Raw genomic sequence first — 15,754 nt, 5'->3', positions numbered from 1 at the left:
CACACAGATTTGTGTGGAGCATGAGGGTTTACAGATCATTTTCCTTAAGTGGTATCAAAGTCAGTTTTCATATGTCAGGCTCAGATTTTAAGAGAGCTAGAGATTTGTACATAGCTCTTTAAGGCATTTTTTAGAGTTCAAAAGCAGATTAAGCTGCCCTATAGATATGAAAAATTATTCATTTTGGCTGCATTTTTTCTAATCACACTTCAGAAGAGGGTCAGGCACAACCCAAGTCCTCTGTCACTTCTGTTCACACCTGGCTGTCACTAGCAAGTGCAAAGGTCTTTAACAACACCATGAGGCAAGGGAGGAAGCAATGCAGAGTGCAAAATGGCTCACAGTGAGTCACTTGCAGCTCCACGTACAACTGGCAGCCCCAAGAAGGAAGCACCTGCTTCTTGAGTGATCCTGAATTTACTACTATGGATTAATGTATTTTTCCCCTCACTCTTACAATAGCTCACTGTGGGATTTACAATGTCATGTGAAGGCCCCTTTTATAAACTGCTGCCTGCAATAGCTGAAACAGTGAAAATCACCAAAGACAAGCTGAGTTCTGGCTCAGAATTTTAATGCATTTTACAGGTGGGATTTCATATTTGGGGCAGATTTTTGTAGTCCATATTCAGAAATCGCAGTTGAAGCTTTCACCCAGATAGACCAAACACTGTCATCTTTCATGCTGAACTTCAGCTCATACCAAAAATTTTGATGTGATAATTACAGATCGAGAACTTATGGTCAGCTATCCTTGGTTACATCAGAGGTCCATCTAACCAGGACCCTTTAGTCCAACACTGAAGGGAAGAAATTACTTGGAAAGTGCTTGTTCTTAAGAGACCAAATATAAAATGTATATCTGGAATATCCAGAAAACCTCAAAAATTCCCTCCTGCAACACACTGCAACAGGATTTTCACGAGCCACTGCTGATGTCTCTATAACCCTCTGTGGGTTTCCCTTCCTTCAACCTTAGAGTCCAGACCCCTGTGAAGCCTACATGATCAAGCATACAGCACCTACAACATCTGCAGCAAAGATTTTCACACATGGACCACATATTCAAAGAACCACATCTTTTTCATGGCTCTGTTTCAGCTGTAAGTTTAATTCAGTGACCCCTGCTTCTCCCAGCAGTGAGCAACAATTCTCCGTGCCATTAGTAATAGCACAGAAAGGGTCCTGGATTACCTCTGGGCACAGAGGTCCTGGCTCACCTCTGGGCACAGCTCTCCAGTAGGCACAGAAAGCCAGTAAAGCATCCACATGCATCCCAATACAGGAGCTCACTTAAATTCTGAGTCACATCCAAGTCCAAGAGGTGTGAACATGATGAAAGGGTAGAGTCAGGATATCTGCGTCCTGACTGCTGGTCTAGCTCATGGCAATTCTTGACCATCCTTGTGGACTGACGCTGCTTCTTTAGGCCCCTCTGACACCCTGCCCAATCCTGGCAGGGACCCAGTGTCCCAGGGCCCAAGGCCATTACAACAAGGGATCCTCGTGCCAGCCACTGTCTGTGATGCACTATGAGCTTACAAATGTACCTTAAACTCCATCGTATGCTTCAAAATCAAAGGCCCCAAAGATATTTGCCTTGTCCCCTGCCTCCTTTCAGCTCCAACATGCTCTTTCTTTGTGCTGAAGAATGTTCACTCAGAGCCTGGTGGGGGGATGTGCCAGGCAGGCATGTCACTGGAAAACAAGGCGGAAGCAGCACACATCTCATGTTAGGAAATAATGAGAAGGGTAGTACAAATGCTTCAGTTGGCTCCAAGGCTGAGTAAGCTGAGCTGAGGGCTGAGCAGTGAACACCTCTCCTTCCCCATCTCTATTCACAGATCAGCACAACGGGATCCAGTACCTACAGTTCTGGAATAATTCTAAGCCTAATTTCAGGTGTGGTGTAGGAAGGAGTTAGGGTCGGATGTGCTGAAGAAGTGAAATAAACCTTAACCTATGAAACTCATCTTATTCTTCCTGATACCACTTCTACCCCATTAACCTAAGGGTAAATTAAAGTCAGGGTAAGGCAACTGTTTGTTGGAAAAGGGGAAAAGATAGCATTCTCTCACACAAACATCAACTGCACCCACACATACTCACAAACACACAGAGCATCTAAGTAAAAGAAGGGAGCGCTGTGAAAAGGTCAGCAATCTGTACCCATTTTCTGCCCTCAGGACCACAGGGAAAAAAAGCTCACTGAGTGCTCCCCCTGCCCCAGAGCAGGGTCAATGCTTGTATAAACTTTCCCTAATGATTGTCTGACTATTCTGAAAACTCTCTGGTGCTGGCAGTTTCTGTGGTATTCCTAGGCCATATATTCTTAACCTCACAGACATTTTTGTCAGCCTAAAAACTTGTCCTAGTGTTTAGCCTAGGTCTCCTTTATTGCAATTTAAACTTAATATTCCTTTTTATACCCTCAGTGGAAAAGAAGACAATTTAATTTCTTTTGTCTTAGTAGCAATTTCCTATATATTTAAATACTTGTTTTCCAACAGCTTCCCTCTAGAGCCAGTCTTCTTCAGCCCAAACAACAACAAATCTTTGTGTCTTCCCTCACAGGTTGTGTTTTCTAGACCTTAGATCATTTTTATTCCTCTCCTCTGCTGTTCCCACCAAATAGCCTGTGTCTTTCCAGCTGGCTTTCCAGTGCTTCAGCAAGGCTGTACCCCCACAGAGCAGCCCATGGCGTCCCATGTTATGTCTCTTTTTTATAGCCTGAAATGATGTCTGATGTCTACCTTTTTTTTTTTTCTTTTGGCAGTATGGCATTTACAGAGTACACATTAGGATCTTCAGATCTTACTGGATAGGATAAATAGTTCATATTTTAAGAGGAATAGTTGACAAAATATAGAGACCAATTAGGAAGAAAGGCTGAGCTTGGAGATTTATTTCTTGATCTCAGGAAATAATTATCTCCTTGTACAATTTTCTGGCATAAATAGAAAACATTGTCTGGTGTTTTGAACACTGCATTATATTTTGGAGGCTGAAAACCAGGCAGAGATTGACAACATTAGGGAGAAGCTCATTGATGAACAATAAAAATGGTTAAGAAGAGAGAGAGAAATTAAAAATAAAGTCATTCCCTATAATTTAATCAAGTGATAATTTCAGGAGAGGATTAAAGGCTTACACAAACCCTAAAGATGGAAACACAAGCAATGCAATGATTTAGAGTATTAAAGGACAGCAAGCAGATGGTCATAAGAGAATGCATTGACATGAAATTAATGAAAATACCACTTCAGAGTAACCTGTGAGAGCAGGATTTTCTAGGCAGTGGACTAATGTCCAGAAAAGGTGACAGAAACTTCACCATTCACAGCATTTAAAGCCAGACTGGACAAAAGAAAGAGTCAGTGGACATGAAAGGAAAGGTCACTGGGGCAATTAGGACTGAATAATTTTCTCTTGGGTCTACCATTCCTGTTTTCAAAAAAAAAAAAAAAAGTACAGATTATGTGCATTTCAACAGAAAGACCTCCCTCCTACATCTTCAGCCCAGTTGATGGGGAGTTCATGCAGTAGATTTTGGGGGTGTCATGGTAAGGAAGGAGAGTAATCTGTAGCCACAAGACATGAGCAAGAATCCCTCTTCTGACTTTGGTGGAATTAGGGAAAACCCAAAGAAAATTGCCTCATGAGACAGAAAACCTCCTAAGGCAGATGGCAGCTTTTGTGTTATGTCTAACCTTGTCACAGACAAGAAGAATTTGCTACTGATACATCAGCAGCTGAGTAAAGCAAATGTGACAGGAAGAAGGCAGGTGAATTTTTTTCTCTGCTTTTGCTGAATCATTTATTTCCTGTGAGCTGCATTTTCTGGGACGCCAAAATGATCAGCAAATTCAAGCTGAACTTGCTGAATAATTTCACGTGAAATAAGACTAAGAGGAAAGAGGCCGTGTCAGTAGGGGGAAAGAGTGGTACACTTCCAGTTTTTTCTGGTAAGCTCATCTCCTAAACAGGACAGTAGGGGAAGCCTAGAGGCACTGAAGTGCTACAGCAGGAGCAGCCAGCCACCCTCCTTCCCCAACAGCATCCCCTTGGCACTTACAGCATCAGCCTTGGGTTTGAACCCACATTGCTTCCACTCCCAAAGAGAAGTGCTTAGTCACCAGACTGAGCTACCCTGAACTAGGCTACTGCTGGTCTTCCTGGCTGAGGCTGTCCCACTTTGCACTGACATGCAGAGGAGGAGAGAAATAAACTTTTTTGTCACTTGGCCCTCATGTGACAAAGTTCTCAGCAGCAATGAGAACATTAAGTATTCTTGCTTTCTCACAGCTGGCTCTTGCACTTGCACCATCACACTGTGAACCAGGGCAGGGAAGCAGAGACCTGGCTTAAAAATAACCTGCCAGAAGATAAGCTGTACTTTAAAAGCCCCATGGATTTTTCGATGTGCTTCCTAACCCAGCTGCCCAGAGACCTGTGCCATCACAAGCAGGAATGGGGGAAAAAAGATGACAGAAGATAAAGATAAGACTCTACCAAAGATATGTGGGAAGAGGTATTGCTGTTTCACCACTAAGAAAAAGAAATTTAACCATGGCAATTATAAAGCAAAGTTATAGGAACCCAGGAAACGTGATGACATGAAAGTGTATGGTCCAGCAGACAGGTGTAAAAATAGAAGACATTGTCCCCTCACACCAAGAGCCCTGATGGGCTAGTGCTGGAAAAGGTTGATAAACATCACAAGCAATTAGTTATTACACATTTATATTCCTCTTACAGCTGAGCAAATGGTCTAGTCTCCTTTCAGCTTCTGCAGCTTCTACCAAAATTAAGTGTGTGCCCCCCCCCCCCCCCCCCCCCCCCGGAACAAGCAAAGTGCTTTTTTGGTAAGAGTGACAAAGAAAATTAGTATTTCCTGAGGAAGAGCCCAATCCCTGCTGCTTTGTGTTATATTTTTATATATGCAGGCTCTTCATCCCCTGACCTGCAGTAAAGACTGAATTAAAAGTCATGGCTGGCAGTCAGAGGTGGCAGCCCTTCAGAGACAGGCCAAGCCAAACTGTATTAAACCAGAGCACAGAGCACCCTGAGCCTGACCTGTCAAGTGTTATCACACTCATCTTCCTGGAGAAAGGCTGGACTTCATAATTCACATCAGGTGGTGGCTCTCAGGTCCTGTACATCTACGCCCTGAGCAAGTGAGCTGGTTTCGTTTTTATCACAGGTCTTTTATGTTTTTGGCAAGAACTGCTGGAGTAAAATGCTGTTAGCACATCAGCAGGCTTGTCACTCCCTCCCTGTCACATCAATCAGAGTCTCTGTGGACCCAGGCTGCCTTGCCATGCATCTCAAGAACAGCAAATTCCTTCCCCTTTCATGGCTCATCCCCGTTGTGAATGAGTTGTTCTCCTACAACTGCAGGAAGGCAGGGGACAGGAGCCACGGAGTCCCACCATGCAGAGGAGAAGCTCGAGGTGTTGCAGGACAAGGGGGTTAGTGAAGCCACATCTTTCATTATGTCTGGGTTTGCAATCAAGGCTGATTCCAGACAGTATAGTTAATCTATGCTCTCTGAATCTCAGCTGGAAGAAAATGGATTAGCTTTACTCACTTGACTGAAGCCATGGCAATTTACACTTGCTGAGCATCTGACTCTTATCCTGGCCATCAGTTACATCGTGTGTTTCAGCATATAGCACAAAAGCATCATTTTTCAAGCTGACCAGGCATCAAACATGGCTCTTTGGATGGAGGGAAACAGCAGAGATGAATCCAGGAAGTAGCATTTCAGCATGCTGTAAGGAAAAAGGGGGAAAGAAAACCCTGTGTAACCTCATGTGTAAAACATCCCCCATCTCCCACCCCAGCACCAGCAGCTGAGGCACCTTTCCAACCAGCACAGCAAGCAGCTCCCTCAGTGAGGGCAAGCCAGCATAGATCCTGGCTGTGGCAGAAAGATGATAAACAGTACTGCAGGGCACACTGCAGGGAACATGGGAGGCTGTAAATTAAGGTCTTCCTAATTAGAAAGCAGTCAGAAGCACACAGGCACACACAGATTGCTGGTCTGGGGTAAGCTGCTCTTCTACAGGTTACAGTAATGCTAAAAGGCAAAGCATCACAAAGGAGACGGCAAAGGACAGAGCAGTGGATGAAGCAGCAGGTGTTTGCACAGCACTTCCAGCTGCAGAAAGCCATGAGTAAGGGCCAAGGAAGAGGCCAGAGTCAGAAAAAGACAGAAATATAATGGCAAATGCTCTTGAAATTACGGGAGGAATTCTGAACTGTGACAAAGATTATTAGGAAATGAGGGAAGATGTCAGGATATGAGTAAAGTGTTAGCATATTGTGCCTAGAAAATCCACATGTCTGGGACTCTGTGAAATATAAATGTGCAATCGTCAGGTAGGAAAGAAGAAAGTTTTCAGTGTGGTAAATCCCTTCAGCAAAAGAACAAAGGAGTGGGATTATGGAGATCCTGTGGTTCCTAGCTGGAGGTGCAGTGCTAAACCAAACGCAACACCCTAGTGGGGCCAGGGAAGAGGGATGCACACACCTTTGTGGTATTAAAAAAGAAAGGCAACTTTGCCTGCAAAGGTGAAGATGTTTTCAGTGATGTGCAGGTACTAAATGTCCTAGTGGAGAAAGAAGAGCGTCCTCCCCAGACACCCTTCTTGGGAACGCTGTGAATGGCTGTGATGCTGCGCCCTCTCCACGTCACGCTTCACATTCAGCCCTTGTGAGGACTCAGATGCAAAGAGAAGAAAGTAAAATCTCTCAGGGGAAATGGCAGGGATCCTGTGACAAAAAATTGGCTTGGATAAAGTATTCAGAAGTGCTCGATAGAAAAAAGACCAAATAGGACCTAATATTCTCCTAATGAGGCAATTTAACTGCCTCTTATTCTATGTCCTCTGCATTGTGCTCTCCCAGCATAGAAGTTCAAAGGGTTGTCACAACAGGCCCTCAAAGGATGGGTTTTTTAATGAGTGGGATTTCTTAGGGACTCAGTATGGGGCAGATTTGCTGAGGAGAAAGGAAAATGTAGGATACACTGAAAAATTGGTCATCAAGCTGGGTAATTCACTGAGCTGTATTGCTGCCTACTGTAAAGCAGCACTAAAATCAGTGACGTTCTACCATAGGCCGTGGTCAGTTCTGGTTTAAGAGCAGATGCGATCCAAATTTACTTTGACATCTTCAGCAAAGGGACTTTGGAGGGTTTCATCTGTTCTGCTCCCCCATGAGCAAATATTTCCTCACCATGAAAGTGCAATAAGGCTATTCCAGTGCAACTTGAAGGGAAGACCTGAATTCAATTAACTGGCAGAGAAAATGTTCTCTCTCTCCCCCGCTCCCTCTCTCTCCTATTTCCTTAAGACAGTGTCTGTCCTTACTGTTGAAGGTCACCTGCAGAATGTGAGTCAGGGGGAAGGTACAGAGCAAGGGAGGCTCACGCTGTGGTGCTGCCACCTCGGCAACCTCCACAAACATCTTTTGTGCAGAGAACAGTAACTGTTTTAAATGGGTTAAAAAATAAAGCCTGGTTATTTAATTTAGCGGACATGATAGGTGGGTCAATATCTATCACTCTGTCCCCATCTTTCTTCCCCACCCCTCAGGTCTCTAAGGGCAGAGGTTTAAGTCCCAGCTGAGAAAACAGGGCATGCTTCATTTAGTAGCACTGCAGCGGGCTGCCTGGGAAGTCATGCTTCTGATGAGATATTAAATCAAGGTAAGCACTAATCTCATGGACAGCACTGCTTAAGAAGCACAGGAGGAAAAAAATCACAAAATGTTCATGGCTTTTGTGCTTTGACCCTCACTACAGTGTGTTTCAAAATGTATGTTGGATGGGAGGCATCAAGTTTTCCGACTGCCTGCTTATGCTTCTTTTTTTTATCATTTGCTCTAGGGGAGATTTATTGTGCAGACAGGAGTTCTGTTAAACAAAATCTCCATCAACAAGAGCAACTAGATATCATCCCAAAACCATATTAAGCATCCAAGCCACCAGACCACCCTCTTTTGTTCTTTTTAGCTCTCACTCCATTCCTCCTTGCCTTACAAACCCCTCTTTCCTCCCGCTGCCCCAGCATGTGTGTCTCCCCAGCACCATGCCTCAGCCATCAGCAGCCATTTGTCCTAGGTGGTGATTTCAAATCCTACTAGAAGGTCTGCAGCTCAGGTCAGGCTGAACCTGCACATCTGAGCAACAACTTACTGCTTTTAGGAGCAAGAAACAACAAAGAAGACAGCTGCAGTATTTCAGCCTTTCCTGCTTTCTTTCCCTACCACCCCCAAACCCTCTCCCTGCACAGGCATGATTTTCTCTTTGAAACAATCTTGATGCACCTGGTAATTGCTGGATCCTGAGACTAATGGCTCAACAATAATTACCTTGTTTTTCCATGCTTTACACTAATTCTTGTTTATTAAAATTGCTGCTCTGTGAGAGAGATTGAGCTGTCCCAAAGACATACAAGGAAGGCAAGTATTTACTGCCACCAATGCCCTTAAAAAGGACATCACTTTCATCACTTTCTTTTAGGTTTAAGCAAAGAGAGCAGAGGCTATCAGGTTAGATCCTGTCTGGATAAATAAACAACAAATTACTTAGATTGTCCTCTCCAGTTTCCCTTGTTTTCTGTAAAAAAAAAAAAAAAACAAAAACAAAACAAAAAAAAAAAAAAACAAAACAAAAACAAAAACAAACAACCACATAAACAAGCAAAACTTCAAGCAATAATTCAGCCCTATTTTTATGTTTTATTACACATTCCAGGCAAATCATATCCAGGAGATTCTGTAACTGATCATGCCAAAAATAGAGATGAAAACATTACAATATTTAGTCCTATGCTTCATTTAGTCTTAGATCCAAGGGACTCTTCCAACAGCCTTTGCTGCCCCTGGTGTGGTCCTCCTCTCACTTTGATGCCAGCAGATGTCATGGTCAAAATGTGCTACCCAGACATGGTCACTGGAATGAGCACCAGTTGCACTGGGAAGGAGGGACCTGTGATTTCCCAGGGGGATGAAGAACCCAAATCCAGATCCAGATTGTTCCTTGGGGATGGCTGCAAGATGGAGGCAAGCTACCATACAGTGTACCACCTCTGAGCCAGGTACGTGTCCAGTGGCAGGGCACAGGTGCTGCTCTGGCCATCACATGTGACAAAGGTCCACGTGTGACAGCGCAGGCACAGCTGTGGCCTCTAACAAACACCACCCCAATGATGGGCACTTTCTTCTAGGGAGGCAGGCTCAAGGGCCATTTCCCCTCAATCTGCCTCCACCCTGAGGAATTAACAGACACAGCTAAAGCCAGAACTGCTCAGTTCATTAGACTTAATCCAGGGAGGAGTTTCTCTCTGCATGCCAAGCGAGTCATTGTACATATTTAAAAGTTCCCTTTGACTATGTGTTTTCACAACTCCCCATCTCCCTAAACTCCTTGGATGGGCCATATTAACCTCTGAAGAGCCTTAGACTTGTCCTGGATCCCCTCCATCTGGCTTCTAGCACTTTCCAGCCTCACAAACTGCTCATGTAGAAGCCCTGCACTTGCTATTTACCAAGTCCCAAGACTTCTCTTCCTGAAACCTTGTAGATACCACAGGTACATCCACTTCCTGAGAGACTCTCTCTTCTGGAGCCCTCATAGCTCTCACCTTAATTCAGCTCTTTTATTCCCTTTTAACTTAACCTGCAGGGCACCTTCACGTGTACAGTTCAGGGACTTTGAGATATCTTCCTCCATTCTGGACCTCTCCAAAATTTTCATTCTTATGTCTGCGTGTCCTGAACCCCCGCCCCCCATCTCTTTAAGGCTGGTTTATATTCATCAGGCTCCACGCCAAAATGTTCTCCATGACTTGTGTTACTTACTTATCCTTGTTAATAAGGCTTCTGTCCTCACCTCATCTAAGCCAGGCACACAAGAGTCACCCTGGACACTTTCCCATTGCAGAATGTGGCCAATTTCTTTAGCAATGTCCTTTATCTTTCACATCTGCCACTTTTAAGTCCTTCCCAGATCCACTGTTACTTGCAGTAAAATTATCTCCCATCTTCATGGTGAATTTGTAACTTTTTCCTTCCTTCAGTCATCCCAGTTTCTCTGAAGGTCTGCTCCAGGACATACAAATGTGTCCTACCAGTGCAAAATGGTGTCCAAAAGAACCAGAATATCAGCCTGGAGAGAACCCAGTGGGATTCCCTGATAAATTGGGAAAAACACAAGGAAACTTTATGAAACCCCTAAGAAGCCTTGGGAGCTTTAAGCATCTCTACAGTGACTTCTCCTGCCTGACTGAGCAGTCAGACATTTGACTCCGAAAAGCACTGCCCGGTTCCCTTGGGATCCATGCCCAGGTATCTCAGTACAGGGGTCTGGCTCTGTAGGTAGGGAACACATGTAGAATTCACATGCCTCTTCATTCCCACCTGCCCCTGCCAGAAAAGGACACCATGAAATGGCTTTGGCTGGATTATTTAGTGCTGCAGAAGTCTCTTCTCTAAGGTTTGCAACAGCAAACCTATACACTCCCCCTTCCCTACATGTATCCGCCCCTTTGGGACCCAGTGCCTCTGAGGCATTCCGTGTGTCAGTGGCTGACTTTGCACAGATGACAGGACTGAATGTGAGCGAGTGCCTTCACGCAGCTCTGCATGACGCGAGCCCGTTCTGCCCGTGCCTGTGCAGGCGCGCTCTCGGAAACAAAAGCCCGGGCAGGCGAGCGTCCCCCCTCTCATCCCAGAGCGGGCACACCCACGCTCCGCTTCGCGGCTCCTCTGCTGGCAGCTCCTCTCCCATTCACATTCGTAGCCATGCCCACGGACACGCTCCCTGCACACCGATCCGCTCCTTTCCTCACGGGCACACCCACTCCCTCACATGCGCTCTGCCTTTGTCTTGCCTTTCACAGCCACAGACGCTCTTCATCTCAGAACTACCACACCCCACTCCACCGCCGCCCCCTCCCCAGATAGCTCTTCAGCTCCCGAGATGAAAGGAGCATTTCCTACCTAAGAAGAAAGGTTACTGCTCCTTTATAAAAACATTTTTTTTAAATCTTTTCTGGTGAGCCACAGAGGGGCAGAGGTTCGGGTCACTTTATGGTGCCGACACTGTGCCCGTGCTGAGGCGGCCCAGAGCACTTTTACCCAGCAGAATAGCAGCAGATCCTTCGGTGAAGGATCAGGATCGTCGTTCTTTAGGGGAATAATAAAACAGCCCCAAAGCTTCGTCACTGCACTGCAGCAAGGAGTGAGCAAAATGGGGATTCGGAGCTCTTTTCCGCTACGAGAAAAAAATGTGCCGGCATTGCCTCCCAAGGGCTGCGGGTGCGGTTGCCGTAGCAACGCTACATCTGAGTCAGAACTATTAAGGATCACCATGGCAACAAGTGTCTCAGTTGCCATTTCCAGAGATCTGACTGGGTTTGGACTGGAACCATCACACCACAGGAAAGGGGCAGGGTGGGAACCATCGCCCGGCGGGTCCTGGCCGGCGGCAACTGCTCTGAGCCCTGCGAGCCACAGTCGCTCCCGGGCACCTCCTCCCACATCCCGAGATCCCTGCCCCGCCATCGCCAGGTTCGGTGGAGCCACAGCGTTGGTGCAACGGCCTCTGCACTCCAGTTGGAACCTGCTGGTGTCGTGCCCAAGATGGGGCAGAGACTGGTTTCAGGGCGGGTGTGGTGAGCGGACAAAGCCTCGCGAATAAGCAGATTTTTTAACCCGTAAACTCCAGACAAAGGAGGAAACAAAGCTCCCCGCTGTCTGCCGGCTCTCACCCTCCCCTTCGCGCAGGAGCCTTCATGCTCCTGTGAATATTGAGCGGAGACAGAAACCCGGAGGGATTTGCATTTCACACTTGCCAGCAAATGAGCAACAGGGAGATCACACCGAGACCCCGGCACGATGCTATTACCAATATGTGCACTAGTCATCCACTCACTGCAGAGCCTGAAATTGCTCCTTTCTCTCCTGCTCTGTGGAGAGGCAGCAGGCGCTGTCCCAGCGGTCACGATGCCAGCGCCGTGGGAAGGCAGGTGCCCGCGGTCCTGCGCTCGGAAGGGCTGCGGCGAGCGGATTGCTGGGTTGGCAGAGCAGCCCTGCTGTGCCTGTGCCGCGCCGGGCGCTCAGACAGCGACGCACGGAGAATGGCTCCGCGCTCCGCACAGCCAGGGCGGGGGCACTGCTGCACAGGCTGGGGCAGCCAGCTGAGAGAGGTGCTCTGGAAACGCGCGCAGAGCTTTAAGCCCCACCGTATATCCCTGTGGGAAGTTAGCTGAGAGGGGCACAGACCCCTGCCTGCAGATAAGGAAAGGAAGCATCCCCGAGACGTTCATTGACAGTTCTCTTCCCATGTCCAAAGTGGCTCTCGCCACTCTGCGACCATCGGAGATGCTGGCAACACAGCTCTTACAGAAAATACATGAAAATCTTGTTTCTTAGTCTATGCAAGGTATTTAGCACATTTAAGTACCCGGAGTTTGCCTGCCCTTTCTTTCTCAGCACTGTCTCTGCTCTATCCTCCCCACAAACACAAATCCAAACCCTCCCAACACAACACCTTTACACCAGGGAGTGCTTTTTGGAATAGATCAACGATAAGGCAGAGAAGGCACAGTTTTACATGACAAGGGCTGCCCAGGTGTATGGGGTCTCCCACTGGCCCATTAGGCTGGTACGAATGCCTGCACATTCCCACATCCCTCTGGCCTGTGTTGAGGACAGATGCTGTTGATAAGGTCTGCTGAAGACCAACCTGCATCCCTCAGAAACCAGATGTGTCAGAGCCAGATGTGACAGTGTGTCCCTAACAACTGTGACAGTGCCCAGTCATCTCTCATTCTGTTCTGAGCCAGGGGAACAAGCACAGCACAGGACAGAATGCTGCTTCTTACAGGACCAGGTTTTGTGATCCTGGCACCCCTGGTGTCAGATCTTCCCATGTCTTACACAGCTCTGGCTGATTCAATGATCTCTTTTCTGCTGCCAGAAAAGAGCAGTGATACTGTTCCACTTCCTCCTCCTTGCATCATCCTACCTCTCTGAGTTTTGGTGTACCACTCTGCCAGTTGCTCTGGCACACCACTGACCCCTAACAGGCCCAGACACACCTGCCCCACTAGAAAGGCGCCTTTTTTTTCTTTTTTCTTTATGAAAACATTATGTTTCAGGAAACAGGAGGCAGAGTGAGGTGCTTGTTGCTCCCTGTTTGTCACTACTGAACCTGCCTTTACTTTTGAATTCTTTCAAGACCAGATGTAAGGCAGCTCCCTGCTGGCAGCCCTCTTGCCTGCAGCTATTGCAAATTGAGTGAGCCATCTTTTGAGATATTTTCCTACAGTGGTAATTAAATTAACAGGACACTGGCAAAGCCATAGCTGCTGTAGGTCAGAGCACTGGTCAGAAGAATCAGTAGCAAACACTCTTCTGCAACGAAGACTCCTCTTCCACTTGGGACTTTGCAAATGGGTGAGCAGGGAGCCGTTGATCTCACAGTTGGCACCTGAAATGAAGCAGATCTTTAAGATCCTTGAACGACTGCCACCTGCTTTCCTCAAAACGAGATACAGGAGGAAGCAAGGTGGGGGCGGGGCTAGCCAGGGCACCAGGGGATTCCCGTCTTCAACACTGTTTGTATGCTTGTTTCTTCAGTGCCATGAGCCAGACCAAGCTGCCAGCTGCTTCTCCCTGAAATAATGGGAATTTGCTTCTGGGGAAGAAATGCCAGTATAAAGCTTGATTTGCTCTACTGTCTCCAAAGAGATGCTCAGCTCCTGCTTCTTCATATTTTCTGATTTTTCATAAACTTTGTTTTTGTGACTGGTGTTTCTTTTTCTCTTATGAGAAGGGAGGAAGTAGAGAAGAGTCCTAATGAAAAGGTAATGCCCTGGTTTTTCCCCCAGCAGCAGTGCCAGGGAGTGAGCAGGGAACTGTGCCATCCCTTCTATTTCTGTAATCATCCTGGCAGGGCTCTAGGCTTGGATTAGGAGTTTACAATCCTTCCCCATCCAGCTTTTTCACATTAATTCGTTCATTTTGTCATTAATAGATGGTGTGCACACCACTGGCAGTAGAGCTGAAGAGTTCCAGATATGTGCAGATAGTTGGCTTTAGTTCTGTTTTTAAAAAAGGCCCCACCACAATCTCTGCCTCAAAAAGCCAAGAAAAAAATATAGCCTTATGATGAGATTTTTCTAAGTAAATAGGTCAGGAGATTCAACAAATGGATCTGAGGCTCCTAAGTCACTTAAGGAAATTTTATTTCATCACAAATCACTTTTCCTTCAGTAGGGCAGAGATGAAAGATGTTTTCAGGGTAAGAAAGATTTTTCTTCTTCATTTAGCAGTGTGATGAATTGACCTTGGCTGGACACCAGACACCCACCAAAGCTGCTGTGTCACACCCCTCCTCAGCTGGACAGGGGGAGAAAAATACACCAAAAGGCTCGTGGGTTAAGGATGAGGAGAAGTCACTCACTAATTACTGTCACAGGCAAAACAGGCTCAGCTTGGGGAAAATGAATTTAATTTATTACCAAATAAATCAGAGTAGGGAAGAGGGTAATAAAACAGAACCTTAAACCACCTTAAGTTCACTCCCAATTTTTTTCTCCCTCCTCCTCACAGTGGGGCAGGGGCACAGGAATGGGGTTTGCAGCTGGTTCATCACACATTGTCTCTGCTGCTCCTTTCTCCTCACACTCTCATCCTCTGCATGTGGAGTCCCTCCCACAGGCTGAAGTACTTCATGAACTGCTCCAGTGTGGGTCTTCACCTACAGGGTGCAGTCCTTCAGGAGCAGGCTGCTCCAGTGTGAGTTCCCATGGCATCCCAATTCCTGCCAGCAAACCTGCTTCAGCTTGGGCTCCTCTCTGAATGAGGCTTCAGGTCCTGGCAGGAGCCTGCTCCAGCATGGGCTCCCCATGAGGTCATGGCCTCCTTTGGGCATCCAACCGCTCCACTGTGGGGTCCTCCAGGGGCTGCAGGTGAATATTTGGTCCACCAGGAATGTCCATGGGCGGCAGGGAGTCTCTGTTCCAGCACCTACAGCACCTCCTCCCCCATCTCCTTTACTCGTCCTGGTTCTCTTTCACAGAGTTGTTTCTCTCACATATTCTCACTCCTCCTTCCTGGCTGCTGTTGCACAGCAGTTTTCACCCTCTTAAAGATGTTATCCCAGAGGTTTTACCACCATCATTGATGAGCTCAGCTTTGACTGATGGTGGGTCCGTCTTGGTGCTGGCTGGCATTGGCTCCACTGGACACGGAGGAGGCTTTTACCATCTTCTCACAGAAGCCACTCCTACAGCACCCCCCTACCAAAGCCTTGCTACACAAACCCAATACAGTTACTGGGTTATCGTTAATCCTGAGGGTGAACACACCTATTTAGTTGATCCAAGGCCATTCACTTTTCGTCTGAGATTTCATTTCAGGTAATCTTTTTCCTGATGGTTCCGTGTCCAGCAGTAATACAAAAAGCTATTCACATCATTCTCTACAGATCAGTGCATGTGTGCTGACGTAACAGACCTATAAAACATCAATTTCCTCCATTTTAATGTGAGAAAGAAAAGGCCAAGCTCTACTCAACATGTCAAATCCCTTCATGGGAGATTCAAGGCCAAGCAGCAGGCCTCTTCCACTCTTCAGACAGAAAAGAAGAAATCAGGGTCAAACAGAACTGAGTGTGGCCCTCTCCTGCTCCCCTGCTGCAGGTGGCTGTGGCCACACAGCCCAAAGGGTATGACGG

At 46.7% G+C, this 15,754-nt stretch overlaps 1 long non-coding RNA gene across 1 annotated transcript; it reads right to left on the bottom strand.

Moving 5' to 3' along the window:
- Positions 1–1,213: 1,213 nt before the first annotated feature.
- Positions 1,214–13,538, bottom strand: LOC137468895 (uncharacterized). Its single transcript, XR_010996234.1, has 3 exons — positions 13,236–13,538; positions 5,591–5,774; positions 1,214–1,698 (listed from the first exon to the last, which is right to left on the bottom strand). It is a non-coding gene; the product is annotated as an uncharacterized lncRNA (long non-coding RNA).
- Positions 13,539–15,754: the final 2,216 nt, after the last annotated feature.

This window comes from Anomalospiza imberbis, chromosome 2, assembly GCF_031753505.1.
Source record: "Anomalospiza imberbis isolate Cuckoo-Finch-1a 21T00152 chromosome 2, ASM3175350v1, whole genome shotgun sequence".
Lineage (NCBI taxonomy): Eukaryota > Metazoa > Chordata > Aves > Passeriformes > Viduidae > Anomalospiza > Anomalospiza imberbis.
This window is presented reverse-complemented; position numbering and strand designations above follow the sequence as displayed.